Here is a 15,126-nt window from a genome sequence, read left to right on the forward strand (position 1 = left end):
TGGAAAGGCAGAGAGCAGATTCAGTACTGTTAATCAATTGTTAACAAGTTATAGGTAACCTCTATCTCATTGATCTCCTTGTTGCTTTAATTGGAAATAAAAAGGGCTTTTCTAACAAAGACTCCTTTTGCCACAGTTCAAAGCCATCCCAGGCACAAAGAATCCCTCTAAAACTCCATCTCCCAGCTAATCAGCACAGAACCAGGCTGGAGTCATGGCTCGAAACTCACCTCTAAGTATCCAGCCTAAGGATGGAAGTGGTACTGTGGCTCAAGTGAGTAGAAGTGCTCAGGGACAGTGCCCAGGCCTTGAAGCCAAACCCAGTAAATGCCAACTGGGACAAGCTACCCTAGCAATGGACACTGAGACACCCACCAGGACAAAGTCAGTCCTGACAATGGAAAATCATGGAGAGGAGTAAGAGGAGATGACATCCTAAATGGAGTCACTTTACGCTCGCCCTTTCAAAATTAATCAGAGCTGGGAGATCAAGAGAAATAGTTGTTTGCCCACCTAATATCCGTACCTGTCTACCTTCTAACTGGACAGAAAGTTGAGTCTTAGCTTTGTTACCTGACTGGTACTCCCAACCAGTCCATTCTGCTTTCCCCTACCCAGTTACCCAAAAGACACTGCTGCTACCTAGATATTGGAGGCTGTCATGTGCTCTCTCTGGGAGCAATATGGCTCCTCTAAGAAACCTTGTAATAATCTTTCTCCTGTGCTTGTGTGGAGTCCCCTGGGATGGATGTGACAGATCTGTTCAAGTACATCTCTTGGAGGGGAGGAGAGACTCTGTCTCAACTAGTTTAGTTCCAATTGTAAGTAAATTCAACTAACAAAAGTCAGATTCACAGAGGGAAAGGAAGGCAGGTTTTAATATTTGCACGTGTTGGTACTTAACAGAACTGAAATAGAATCCAAAGAGCAGTTAAAGTCAAGCTGATGTCTTGTCTAACAAAAAGTAATAAATGGCAGAGAAGTTACTAGACAAGGTTAGAACAGTGGTAGGTTGTGTGGGGTAACTAGGAAGCATGTGGATGAGGGTTGTTTAGGAGGGTTTGTGCACAGATTGGTGTTGGAGTGGTCTCCAGTCTTCTTATATCCTTTGAGGATTTTCAGCAAGATGGGAAACATACTGGGAGTTATAACACATTTTATTAAGAAAAGGAGGTCATTAGAATAGAAAGATGCTTTCAGGTATGAAAGTGGGTTGTCTCAGAAAAAGATTGAGAATAACCTTTGTGTCTACCCTAGCATAAACTTTTATTGAAGTTCAGGGCTTTGAGTGTCAAGGCCTTCTACAGGACCAGCCTACAGGGAGTGATTAACAATAAAAATTTGAAAGAATTAATACACAGCTCAGGAATCCACTACATATGTGATTACCTATGACCACCTAAGAAAACTCCAGAGGAGAAAATTTAAAAGTGCATTGAGAGTAGCCTACCTTTACCTGATTAGACCTGAACCTGTTTTCCACTTGGAATGAGGGATAATGATGACCAACATTCTCAAGCAGAGTTTCTATCACACCTCCTTCCTTTCCAAAAAACCTACATGTAGGCAAACAGGTGGGGAAAAATAGCAGGGGCAGGGAGAAAGAACAGGGATTTTGTCATGTCCATATGCACTGAACCAAAGATTCTACATTTCAGGCTTACTTTGCCTATTCCCATGGCTGATGCCTAACTACTATCACTTTTATAAAGGGAAACAACGCCCAGCTTTTAGGCAGAAAAGAGGAGAGCAGACAGTCCTGTGTTTTCTGTTTCTCACTTGTCTCAGCTCTCAGAAGTTCTCATGATAAAGCAGCCTACCTGGCATAGTATATTCAGAATCTACCCTCTGCTGTGAAGCTGGAGGAAGGGTCTACCCTCTGCTGTGAAGCTGGAGGAAGGGACCAGGTATCAAGGAAGCTGAAACAGGAGAGGCTGGAGCAGGCAAGGAAAGACTTTCTTTTCCCCTGACCTCCAGGAAGCACATGGTCAACTCCTGGATTTTAAATAGTCCTCTGTCAAGGTCTGACCATTATAGCCCTGAGGTACATAAAGCACTTGTTGTTTGAAGCCACTGAGTTTGTGCTCTTCCCCTCCCTCCTCTTCCCCTCCCCTGCCCTCCCCTCCCCTCCCTATTCTGGCTGCTGAGGAAGTAGACTTACATCTCTAGAGAAACAAGAACACTGTTCTGGGAATTGAAGGCCATTTCCCCTTCTTTATGGGGCACCTGAAACCATGACCATCAAAAGAGAGTGGAAGGAAGTTGCAATCATTGAAAAATTATAATTGGTTCTAAGGAAAATAGTGAAAAATACCTGTGCAGATTCCGTGTCCCATAACTGAATATTGGTTGGTTTTGGTCCCTCTTCCTAGTTGTTGGTTCATGGGATGGTATCAGGCCAGCCCTATGTGCCCTAGCTGGGACCCAAGTGTACCTTGTTGGCCTGACTGCAAAAGTGGAGACCTCCTTCCTCCAGATGAGCAGTCTGTGTAGCTGCATGCAGGTTAGGCCCTGCCCGATTAGATTCTCATGACTGTGTTTTTACATGGAGAAGCCTACACTTAAGGGATCATTTATCATCTCCTCTCTGCATTTAATAATATACTCTGTTCTCCTGTACTTGCCAAGAAACACTGACTTGCCTGATTTGTGCTGTGTGCATATTTTCTTAACCCCTTCCTGATGTGCACACATTTGGTTGATGAGGTTTTGCTATGAAGGCATCTTGAGATAAACATCCCTGAGCTGGCATCCTCTTGAACTTTGGGATTCCCTCAGGCTGAGGAAGCAGTAACACACTCCTGGAGATTCAAGGCCAGATCCCTGTAAGGGATCTGAGGTGCAGGACCATCAATGGGAAGAAGGAGGACAGCTTCTGTTGTTGAAAAACTGTAATTCTAAGGACAGTAGTGAATAATGTTCCTACCACTCCAAGTAACCTAGTGCTGGTGGGTTTTATTTCTTCCTCATGGAGGTCATTCTACTTGTCTACATCCATGTTAAGCCAGGCCAAGCTGGTCAGGCTCCCTTGCAGCAGAGGCCAATTTCTGCCCTCACGGGTGAGCCTTGAGCCTTGCTGGTTTTCTTCTATGCTTAGGACGATGTGGCCTATTTGCCCAGCAGACACCAGACACCTGCCACCCCAGGGCAACCGTCACAGTAAATTGTCTCCCACTGAGGACTGGGGTGCCTGTAATGCCCCTGAGTGGGGTGTATATGGTGGGCAGTACTGAGGGAGCTGATGTGGACTTGTGGATGGAGCATGATGTGGTGTATTGTGGTGTGAAGTTGTGTGATGCCATTTGGCATGGTGGGATGGTGTGGCAGGCCATAGGGAGTTTTCTCTGTTTCCCACCTGCTAATTGCTAAGAATTTCTTTTAGTTCTGACATTTTATGATGTTAATTCTTGACCTATGAGTAATCCCCCTCCCTGTGTTTGAAATGGTTCCAAAATCTTCTGTCTCCAGCCACCTCTTCTCTGGTGTTTTGCTACCCCTTCTGTCAGCCTGTCTTCATGAGGTCAGGCAGGGCAGCTATATATTAAGGTTTTATGATGTGTTTTCATACCAGTTTGGCATAGGGCAGACTTTCAGCACTCATTCTGAGTGTGTCACTGGTCACCCAGTGTACTTTAGTATGTGCATGGATTGATTTCTTCATTATTCCTTTCAAAAGCTAGCAAGAAAAAGGAGAAGTGCCAGTGAGCATTATTGAAAAGCATAATAAGCAGTGGGCACTGATTTGGAAAAGCTTGTTTTTCTGGGCTTCCTGGGTACATGAAGACCTTCTCTCCGTGGTGGGTTCACATTCCTTAGCCAAGCAACGTGTGTGCCACCATTGTCCCATTGTCCCTTTGTGGTCCAAGAATCTGCTCTTTATAAAGTGTATGGACTCTGAACTTGTAGGAATCTTGCAATCTTGATTTAAAGGAGCCCCATTCAGCCCAAGCATATTTATCAATTCCCATCTAGGCCTTGTCTTGACAGGGGTGGGAGCCTGCCTGTGGTGTCTGGGTCTGTAGTAGTGTTGGGGACAGGTCCTGGATCAGATCCAGAGGATCAGAGGATGACTTGCCCACCTACTGCTTAACACCAACTAGGGTTCTATCTCTATATCATGATTTTCCTTCTCTCAAAATAGGGGTGATCCTGTCACTTAGAGTAATTAGCAAGGTCCATGTAAAAACTTGAATGTATTTGGCAGCAGGTTTAAGCCACTCCACAGATGTTGGTGTGGATATCCCCTGTCACTGGTGGCCTGAACTGCTCTTCTTCCTGTCCTGAGAAGGCTCTTGATGTGGCAAGAAGTTGGTGCTACCTCACTGGAGAGTTGGTGGCCTGTGGTGGCTGGGGATGCTCTTGGATGTGCTAGTATGGGGCCAGTGACTCTTGGCTACAAGGTGTGGATGGGTCTCACAGTCAGTAACTTCTCAGCAAGGCTGATGCCTTTGGATTTCTGGGCCAGGCCTTCAGAGTCTGCAGGTAATCAGAAGCACTCAGTGGACAGAGCCCCAGGGAGGTACTATGCTGGCTGCTTACAATGTGTACATAAAAAGGACCAGAGCACTCTATTTTGCTGTATCAGTTGTCTGTTAGTGTTCACAAGTTGATCTTGCAATTCCTACAGATCTGTGTGCCATAAAGTGATAACATGTTTGCATACATCCCTGTATACTTTAAATCATCTCTAGATGGATTATGGTAACTGATACAATGTAAATGCAATTTAAGTAGTTGTTCTACGGCATGTATAGGGTAAGATGACAAAAAAAAAAAAGGACAGGTTTAGTATAGACCCAGTTTTCAATATTTCCCATCTGTAGTTGGTGAATCTATAGATATAGGTACCTAGCCAGGGTATGGAAGCTTTTTTGCTTTCTGGTGGCATTTCATGGTGAACTGGCTTTGCTGCGTCCCTGTGTGTGTGTGTGTGTGTGTGTGTGTGTGTGTGTGTGTGTGTGTGTGTGTGTCTGTGTGTCTGTGTGTCTGTGTGTGTGTGTGTCTGTGTGTGTGTCTGTGTGTGTGTCTGTGTGTGTGTGTGTGTCTGTGTGTGTGTCTGTGTGTGTGTCTGTGTGTGTGTCTGTGTGTATCTCTGTCTGCTCTACACAGAGGAAGTTGCTTTCTTGGTGACCCATGCTGTGTGACCCTAAGCTTCATGTCTCTGTCTGTTGCCCCTGTCTGTGACAGAGAAGGCCACCTCTTACGTGGGTCTTGGGATCCACTGAATGAATATCTGTATAGCACTGAAAACTGCACCTGGCTCACAGTGGAGGCCTCCACCTCCTCTAAGGTCTGCCTGGCACCCTCCCAACAGCTTCGGTGGAGTTGCTACTTGAGCTTGTATTGGCAGGGTCTATAACCTGTCAAGTGCTAGCAGGTATTATGTTCCTCAGGCTTAGGTACCTGCTGCAGGGACTGTGGGGGGGAAGGGGAGCTGGGGGAGGGTGATGGCTGTGATTGTGAGATCCGGAAAGAAATAGTGTAGGATGTAGCAGGTCTAGCAAGAGCCAAGGAAGCATCCTACACTTGTGCCCACAGTGATTGTCAGGAAGAGGCTGCCCAAAGAACTGCATAGTATTCAGCCATGCCTGTCCAGGAGTCCTTCCAAAGCAGTATGGCTGTCAGTACTACCACAGTGACCCTCCACTATGGAAGGGCTGGCTGGGCCCTCCTCACCCACAGGACCAGCTGAGTCCCCCTTCAGATGACCACCTCTCTCTAAGGCAGCACAAAGAGGGGGTGGCTATGAAACCAGCTGGACCTGGAAGCATGAACATTCCTTGGGGTGCACATTTCCCATGGTACCTCCTGCTCCCAGGAGGGTCTGGCTACTTCTTGTGAGCCTCAGCTTGGCATTGACAGGGGGTCTTGAGAGGTGATAGCTGCATGTTTCTGTCACTGTGACATATCTGTGATGTAATGAGCTGCAGGCCTGGTGTCAATTCATGAGTTCAAGCCTGTGTATGTGGCTGAGTGCAAACCCAGGGGGCCAGGAGGCCCAGCACCATTCATGCTCCTTACATAGAGGAAAGCATGCTCTCTCTCCACAGTGAATAAACATATGAGCAGGGCAGATTAGTTAACACAAAATAGACGACTTCTCAAATCCTGTAGTCATGTGTGCAGTGTCCACTGTTGACCCTGCTCCTCTTTTGCAATACTGCCCCATTCAGGGCCCTGTTAGGGCCCTCACCTTCTGGTTTGGCACTATCTGATGTGACTTCTTTCTAGTGGGACATATGGCCACAGTCTCTGCAGAGCATCCTGGACTTTAGGAGTAGGTTGCTGAGCATATTCAGGACCATGCCATTGTCCTGAGGTAGTGTCCAGGCAGCAGAATCATCTGTCCAGCTGTTGGTGCAGCCTTGCTACTCTTGATATAACAATGTTCTAGAATATCTGGATTTTTTTCATTAGAGTATGGATTCTTATGAATTCCAAGACTTGATGCTCTTTACTTGAGACAATTCTGCTTTGTCCACATGTCTTTCTTACCCTGACCCTAGTAGTAGGTCCTGCTCCTTCCTGTTTGAAAGGAGACAGAGCAATGGCCAGGTGACCCTGAGGGTGGTATAGGATCTAAAAGATGACTGTGCATTGGTGTCTAGTGACAGTGACTCAACTAGCTCCTCTCTCCCCCATGCTGATTGACCATGCTTCACACATGGTGAATCATGTGGAAGGTGACACATGGCTCACAAAATGAGGAATCTCACCCACTATTGCATTCCTGACCTGCTGAAGATCAGTGCCTGCCATGGGCTGGCTAGATCACACACCCAGGGCTTCTGAACTCAGCCCACAGAGTTCCAGATCAGGTACCATTGTTGAGGGATCTGGTTTGTCAGGACAGGAGGGCACAGGGAGACAAAGGAGGTGCCTCTCCTGTTTAAAGTGTGCAAAGGTATCCCTGGGATGGTGGACCCCATGATTACATCAGTGGGTGATTCCTCAGTGGCTCTGTTTTCTGTAGGGAGGTCAGCAGAGCTCACTTGTTGTATCTTTCCTGTCACTTTGGGGTCACATGAATGTATCTGCTAGAGCAATTTGACTGGGCCGTACTCCTACTCCCCCCCCCGCCCCCCCGACTTTTCATAACATCTACAGCAGTATGAAGTCAGGCAAACTTGAGTGCCCCTTCAGGTTGTGACTTTATTATCCTAGTTTGTCTTTTGCCTTTCTGCTCTTGGGAAGATGTGGAGGAGAGGATAGACCAGTTTCACGTGCTACAATGAGAATGAGTGGTGAAGGACTGGTTCACTAGATTACAGTTCTTCAGAGTTGGATACAATATTGGTCTTGCCGTATGGTCATTTAGCTATTTGGAAACAAGAAACTGATGGGAAATCTGGCTACAAACATGGCAAAGGTTGCAGAGAAATTTCCTCATGAGCCAAGGGAACACTGGAGCTCCTGTCTGGGGAAGAACTTAGGCCTTCCAAGGTCAGGCATGTTCAGGGCAGGAAATTGTCTCCTCCTGGTTTATAATGCCTTGATGATACTGGTCTGCTCACCTGCAGTGAGCACTGGCGTACTCACCCTCAGTGACCAGGTGGTGAGCTATTACTAAGGGATGTGGGTTGGCTTGGTTTGACTGTGGTTAAGCAGCAGAGCTATGTGACATTGTATGTGGACCTGTTGTCCCCTATACTTAGGAGGCTAAGTAAGGCAGGAAGACCGTTTGAACTTGGAAGATTGAGGCCAGTTAGAAATTTAATGGGCCTCCTGATCATTTCCCCCAAAAGAAAAGATGTTGCAAAGTGTCAAATAACCAGTTGTGCTGAAGCTGCTTGCCTGATACCAAGGACAAAGGTATATTTATTGGGGGCTCTGCAGGCTGGTAGGTACCAGTGAATCAAGGTGACATACATACAGCATGTGCATAAATACAGTGGCAATTGAATTGACAGTTGGTAGTAAGAGAGGACCAGGTGGTCCCAGGGATGAACTCTTTTCTCCTAATGGGAGAGAAGTGAACCTAGGCCTTCACAGAGCACATCCTGGAGCAGGTGACTCCCCTCACAGGCATGCCACGTCCTTGGGAGGGATTGTAAGACAGAAACCTCCTGTTGGCTCAGGACCCTGCCCACTGGGTCTTGGTTATAACCTGTGGTCATGCTGGCCTGAATTTTGCTGTGTATTTTCAAGACATTGCATAAAATGAAAGCAGTTGGTTGAAGAATAGCATTTTGTGGATTTGAGACTTAAAAAAAGAAATCACAGTGTATAGTTATCTGTTCCTTCTTGCTGTACCTGTGCATGTTTTGTGCAGCTAGGCTCAGTCATTGTGGCAAGGCAGGAGAATCCCAGCCTGGATGAGTGGCATGATCTCTCCTACCCACCCCCTCCTGGGGGACCATACAGGGATCCAGGAGCTGCATTGGTGAGTACACCAGGTGTCACTGGAGGAGAGGATTAGAACCACTGATTCAGAGACATGAGGCATCGACTCAGAATACATCAGGAGAGCAAATGCTCCAAAGATTGTGGTGGCTGGAGTCTGTATTGGCCATTTCTTTCCTGTGCTGTGTCGTGCCCCATGGTCTGTGTGATGGATCTCTCAGAGCCTGGGGGTGCTGAAGTAGCCCACAGTCACTGTAGGGCCACCAGGGCTCTGGGCTACTGGTGGGGTTTTAGGAACTAGGTTTTCCTCTGCACGGGAATGCCATCAAACGTGGCTCATCTGAGCCCAGCACAGAATCATTGAGGTGAAGGGCTGGGCAGAGCAATGGGAATAGAAGTGCTGCTGCTGCTCTGGAAGCAGCTAGTGGGCTGCACAGTGGAGATGTCACAACTCTAGGCCACACCACTGGTAAAGCAGGTCTCTGGCCTTCTGTTACTGAATTGTGGGAGCAATTTGTTCCTGTGTGAAATGCTGGGGTCATTCACATGCATACCCAACGATGGGTAAATTCTTGGTCCGTCCTTGGAAAATGGTGCCCAGGTGACTGACAGCTTGAGGCTGTCAGGAGGCCTACCTCGTTTTCCTCAAAGGTCACTGGTAACTTGCTCACTTAACCACAGTTAATATCCTTCCTGGTCAGGTTTTCCCCAATATCCAGTATGTGAGGATTCGCTGAGTAGAAACTCAGCAGGCAGGTCTGTAGTGGCCCTAGCTTGGATGCTGAGCCACTGGGGGCCTGGGTGAGGTGAGGGCAGGTACAGTGGGGGAAAGGCAGTTGTCTGGGGCACAGGTGGTAGTCTGAAGGTACAATCTGGCTGTCAGATATGGCCACCCACAGGCTGCTCATGCAGACCCTGAGTGAGTCAGAAACTGCTCTCTCAGGTACTTAGGGGCTCAGTCTGCTTCCATGTATTCTCAGAGTTTATTATATAGGGAAGGTGGAGGAGCATGTGCTTGACAAGTTGTAGGTTACCTTTCAGAGGCACTCCAGGGGAGGCTGGGCCGGTCTTCTGCAAGCCTTGGAGAAAAGTAGAAGGATTTGAGCCCAATAGTCAGTAATGTGATGCCAGCTGCCATTTAGAAAGAATGACACATGGCTGGGGATTTCAGTGTGCTCTTATAAAGTGACATTCATTCATCTCTCAAATTGGCCCCCCTGACTGAGGTGAACACTGCATAAAGGAGGCAGAGTTGGTTAGAATGAGGTATTCCTACAAAACTTGAACCACTCGAGTGCTTATCCAGTCTCTCTCCTGTTTGTGGGACTTCCATTTCAGTGAAAGCCATTTAGTAAAGTAGTTTTACTTTGAGAGGTGCAAGGAATGGGACCTCAGTGGTCATTATGATGTGTTCTTAAGATTGTCAGAAGATTTACTCCCTCTACCTTGACCTTTTCTGAGTTTTAAGTTTCCACACATTCAAATCAGACCAGTTGTGGTGGGATATGCCTTTAATTCCCAGCTCTTGGCAGGCTCAGTAGGAAGATCATGAGTTCCTGGTCAGCTTGGGCTACATAGTAAACTACTGTCATAAAATAAAATATTCTAATTTGAAAATTGTATACTTAAGAGTTCAGGTGGTAGTAAAGAATCCAAATTGTAGCAGAATGTGATGATAGTCACTTGAAATCCTGTTACTTAGGAGGCTGAGTTAAGAGGTCGTTTGGGCTACACAGAGACCATGTGTCTCCCTCCCTCTCTCCCCCCCCCCCATTCTAATTGTGAATGACAAGTGTTTCCTATTGCAGGTCAGACCCAGTCTCTAGTCACTTCTGCCAGCCAGCTTGTCCTCCATTAAGTGTTTGTGGATTTTGTTGTTGTTTTGTGCCAGTACTGGGGCTTGAATTTAGGGTTTTGTGTCTCAGCTTTCTTGCTCACAGCTGACCCTCTTCCTGAGCCATATCTCCAGTGTACATTTTGCTGATTGATGGGAGAGGGAGCCTCTTGGACATTCCTGCCTGGGCTGGTTTGCAACCCCAGTCCTGCAGGCCTCAGCCTACTGAGCAGCTAGGATTACAGATGTGAGCCACCAGACTTGGCTCTTAATTAAGTTTTATCCTAAGTGAATTGTCCATTTGATTAAATTATACACACATGGGTCACATCCCCCTTCAAGAGGGGGGATTACATTGTACCCTCTGTTGGGAATCTGTTTGGAGCAATAGGTCTGAGTACCCTTTCATATCAATTTATCTTTGTTGTTGTTGTTGTTGTTATTTTTGTTTTTTACTTTGTCTTTTTAAATGATAGTGGGTATTGAACTAAGGGCTTCACACAGGCTAATAAGCAAGCTTTCTACCACTTAAGCAACACCCCTAACCCTTTTGTTTTTATTTTTATTCTTCGAGACAGGGTCTCTCTGCTATCTTTGCCCCCACTAGCTTCAAACTGCCTCCCAAGTAGCCGAGATTACAGGTGTGCACCACCAAGTCTGTCTGCTTTACTCTTTTTTTGTTGTTGTTAACAGTTGCATAGTATTCTACCCAATGGCTGGCTGTGCTATAATTTGTGTAGAAAGACATTTACACATATAAATAAATATATGTACAGATTCTGCTGGACTTCGGAGAGTGTTGTCTACCAGTTGGTGAGAAGCTTCACCATGTTCAAATGCGTTGACCTCCAAGATGGAGCCGGTGCTGGAGTTTGGGACCCTCTGTGCCTAGTACCCTGGCTTGCTAAGCCTTGCCCACAAGGCATCTTGTGAACATGGATATGGGCAGCTGGTGGCAGCCAACTACTGAGGGCAGGTCAGGTATTGGACAGTAACCCATCCTTTTCTTGTATTTCATAGTGTCATCTTAGAGAGATGTGCCAGCTAGCAAGACTCACTGCAAACACTTGTTGGTGTTTTCTTAGGTGCCCAGTGTGGTGGTGTAAACTCATCACATAAATTAATCTTAGATCCTCACAACAGTCTAGAGAGGCAGGTTGTATTGATCTGTCCACTTTCTTTTTTTTTTTTTTCCTTTTTTGGTCGGTCGTGGGGCTTGAACTCTGGGCCTGGGAGCTGTCCCTCAGCTCTTCAGCTCAAGGCAAGCGCTCTACCACTTGAGCTACAGCACCACTTCCAGTTTCCTGGTGGTTTATTGGAGATAGGAGTCTCACAGTCTTTCCTGCCCGGGCTGGCGTTGAACTGCGATCCTCAGATCTCAGCCTTCTGAGTAGCTAGGATTACAGGTGTGAGCCACCAGCACCCGGCTTGATCTGTCCACTTTCTGAGAAAGAAGCACAGAGAGACCCAGTAACTTTCCTGAGAATGCCCAGCTTGGAAATGCCAAGCTTGGAGCCCAGATGGTTTTGATCTCAGGGTACTAGTCCACCCTTCCTGAGTTTCCTCCAGGTGCTGAGTAGCACCAGGCTACATCTGCTGGAAATGTCAGGGCACGCTGACCCCAGGGAGGCTCAAGGAAGGCCTGCTTCCACACCTGGGCTGGTACTTCTCCTGAGGGGTTTAGCCAGGCTTCTCTAAGGGAGGGAAGTACTACTCTTCCCCTGAGTGCCCTTCCTCCATTCTGGGGGCCTTTTTGCCTTTGTTGGAAGGTACAGGGTTGGAACTGTATGAAAGGTAATTATACAAGGAAACTTAGCATTCTTTGATAGGATGAAAACTAATTATAACTTGTGAGGTTTTGTGTTGAGGAAGCAGAAGAAAATAGCCTGAGTGAAGGTTGAAACAGGCCAGCACCCTGGGGCCTGGGTAGATCTGAGACCGGAAATGTGTTGTAACTCAGAAAACTGTGTGCCATATGGACTTGAACAAGTTCGGAATCGAGCACATATAGACATCATTGAGCCTGGCTGTTGAAGGTAATTGAGAATCGGAAGTGTTTGGAGACTTCTTGTCTATCTACAGAATGAGCATTTCTGGACTTTTATTTGTCAACGTGACAGAAGTATATTTAATTTCATGAAAAGAGGTTTTCAGTTTCAGAATTCTTGACCTTCTTTACCTGACCCTCTTTGAATGGATGATTCCCTCCATTTTTCTCACTGAAGTGTTTTGGGCCCTGTGCAGGCAGCTGCCCTGTCACAGGGGAGTCAGCATTTGTAGGTCACTCTGCAGCACCTGCACCCTTGCAGTGTGGATTTGCTGTACTGCTGCCTGGGTGGGGCTGCAGTGCCTTCTTAGTGAATCCACAGGGAGCACCAATGCCAAGGCCTGGTGTGTGGCATTCCCAGGACCCTCTGGGTGCTCAAGGGAAGGCCCTTTGGTTGATGAAGTTGTGATCATTTCCACATAGTGCACTAGTGGCCCATCTGGATGGGCCCAGGATGTCTGTTTGGCATTCACATGCTTGAGAGGCTAGATTGAGGGCTTGGGTGGGAGAATCAGGTGTTGCCTTCACCACCGGGAGATCTGGCTACTTGACTGGCTTTGAGAAAATTGGGAGTGGTCACCATTACTTGGTAAGTAAAAGGCAGATAACAGAAGTCCTGCCCCCACAGACATGCTGAGGGCTGAACCTCTGAAGTGGAGCAAATAGGAGATGGTTTCTGATCCAAGAACATTGTTGTCACCTCTGAGTCCACCCATACCTGCCAATGGCCTCCAATCGTGCAAAGCAAGTTAGAGCCATGCTCTGGATTGGATTGTCTCTGAGATCACTGGTCTCAGAGACTCTGGCTTGGGAAGGGTCAATCCTTTCTGTACAGAGGGACAGTTACGTTCCAAGAGCTTTGCCCCATTCTACAATGGACCTTTTTCTGTTTGACTTAATAACAACCATGGAAACAAAGGAAGGGCTGGTGGTATGGTTCAAGAGGCCTCTGATCTATTTCCAGTAGCTCCTTCCCTTCCCCCCCCAAAAAAAAAATCCCACCCAAACAATGAAAATCAAAAAGATGAACATTAATTTGAGTCTTTAAATGTGTTCTCTGTTTTTCCCTTGGTCCTCTTACCAAGATGAGGAAACATTTATAAAATTAGTAGACAATTAGGCGATAACTTTACTGATACATGAACTCAGATGTATCAGAATGGCTTGTGTTGCACGAACATGTACCTGTGATGGCCAGGCATTGTGGTACAAATCCCAGCACTTGGTAGGCTAAGGCAAGAGATGGGTGAGTTTTAAGCCAGTCTGATCTATATGGCAAGATCTTGTCTAAAAAAAAAAAAAGAGGAAGTGGCTGTGGTTGAGGGCTCTCTGTTCTACACTTCCTCTTTGCTGGTGGGTGTGGCTAACTGGCCTCACTTCCCTTTCAGCCTTGGCACCAGCTACACTGGCCCTGACAAGGTCATCTGCCCAGAGTCCACAGGTTAAAAATGTGGCAGGAATCTTTATTTATTTATTTTCTTTCTAGTACTGATGCTGAGTTTCTGAAAATGAAGAATTAAGAGTTTAACTATATCCTTGTTTCTCATTACTTTCAGAGCTAAAGTTTCTAGAAGCGCCTGGAAAAACCCCAGAGGCACACGGTACAGGTAAACCACGTTGTTTCGTGATCTTTATTTCCAGGTTGGTGGAGCTGACAGCTTCTAGAAGCCTCCATCAGAAATGGCAAGCAGGAGCAAACTTGGTCCCTGGATATTCTCTTTAGTACCAAGGTTGAGACGTAGTTGCCATCCCTCGGTGTGGCCCTGAGCACCAGAGCTGCTACGTGTTCTTTACTCTTCCTTTCTCCCACAAGGCTTCTCCTGGCTCTCCTTCCTGGTGGCTTCCTTTCCTGCTGTGTACTGGGCAGTGGCACAGAGGCTCATCCTTTCCTTGGGGGGATATGGTGTCCCCCTGTCTGGGGTATGGTCCTTTTTTGTGATTTTTAAAAAAAATTTTTTGATCATTTCCAAGCCAGCCTAGTGTTAGAGCAAAGAGAAATAACCAGTATAACTTGAGAAAGCAGAAGGAAAACCCATCTTTCATTCCTGCTGAGATTCTTGTGCAGTAGGGCATGAGTATTACATTATTTCTGTCTGCTTTTTAAAAAGCCTGCCATGCTCCCTATGTGTTTGTGTGTGACCCTTTACAGAGACTTTACCAGTTGGGTAGGGCTGGTGTGTGTGTGTGTGTGTGTGTGTGTGTGTGTGTGTGTGTGTGTGTGTGTGTGTGTGTGTGTGTGTGTGTGTGTGTGTGTGTGTGTGTGTGTGTGTGTGTGTGTGTGTGTGTGTGTGTGTGTGTGTGTGTGATAAAAGGTGATGTACAGAGGAGTTACAGTTACACAAGTTAAAGAGTATATTTCTTTTTAGACAGTGTCACATTCCCCCCTCCCCATCTCTCTGTCTCAGTTTTTCCCTCCTGTCCCCGCCCACAAGTTGCTATAGTTCATTTTCAGCACTATGTCTAGTGATTTCCACTGCTACGTTTGTTCACCCTTTATCCCTCTCTTTCTGTGCTCTCCCTACCCTCCTAAAGACAGACAAATGAACAAATGAGACAGGAAGAAAACCAATACAGCAACAAAGAAAAAAACTTCTTGTTGAATAGGGCTGTTTTATTTATTATTTTGGTGTTATGAGGATTTGAATTAAGGGTCTTGTGCTTGCTAGGCAGATATTCTACCTCTTGAGCCACCCTTAGTTCTCTGGTATGTTTTTGCATTTTGTCTAGATCAGTCAGACTGTCATCCTTCTCCCTAAACCTACCATGTAGCTGGGGGGATAGGTAAATACCACTACCTCTGAGTTATCTGTTGATTTAGAGGTCTTGCTGACTTTTTTTTTTTTTTTTTTTTTTGCCCAAGCAGACCTTGAACTGGTATCTTCCCAGTCCCCACCTCTGGAAT

At 46.5% G+C, this 15,126-nt stretch overlaps 1 protein-coding gene across 8 annotated transcripts in view; it reads left to right on the forward strand.

Moving 5' to 3' along the window:
* Nucleotides 1-15,126, forward strand: part of LOC138834704 (semaphorin-4D) — a 107,002-nt gene that overhangs the window by 50,281 nt on the left and 41,595 nt on the right. For 7 of the 8 annotated variants that reach the window (XM_070033341.1, XM_070033338.1, XM_070033339.1 and 4 more), the window contains one exon: nt 13,781-13,831. The gene's annotated coding sequence lies outside the window, so the exon portion shown is untranslated. Of the gene's footprint in view, nt 1-13,628; nt 13,666-13,780; nt 13,832-15,126 lie in introns of those variants that run through there. The other variant, XM_070033336.1, reaches the window with a different exon arrangement.

This window comes from Dipodomys merriami, unplaced genomic scaffold (assembly GCF_024711535.1).
Source record: "Dipodomys merriami isolate MVZ:Mamm:240054 unplaced genomic scaffold, mDipMer1.0.p SCAF_22, whole genome shotgun sequence".
Taxonomy (NCBI): domain Eukaryota; kingdom Metazoa; phylum Chordata; class Mammalia; order Rodentia; family Heteromyidae; genus Dipodomys; species Dipodomys merriami.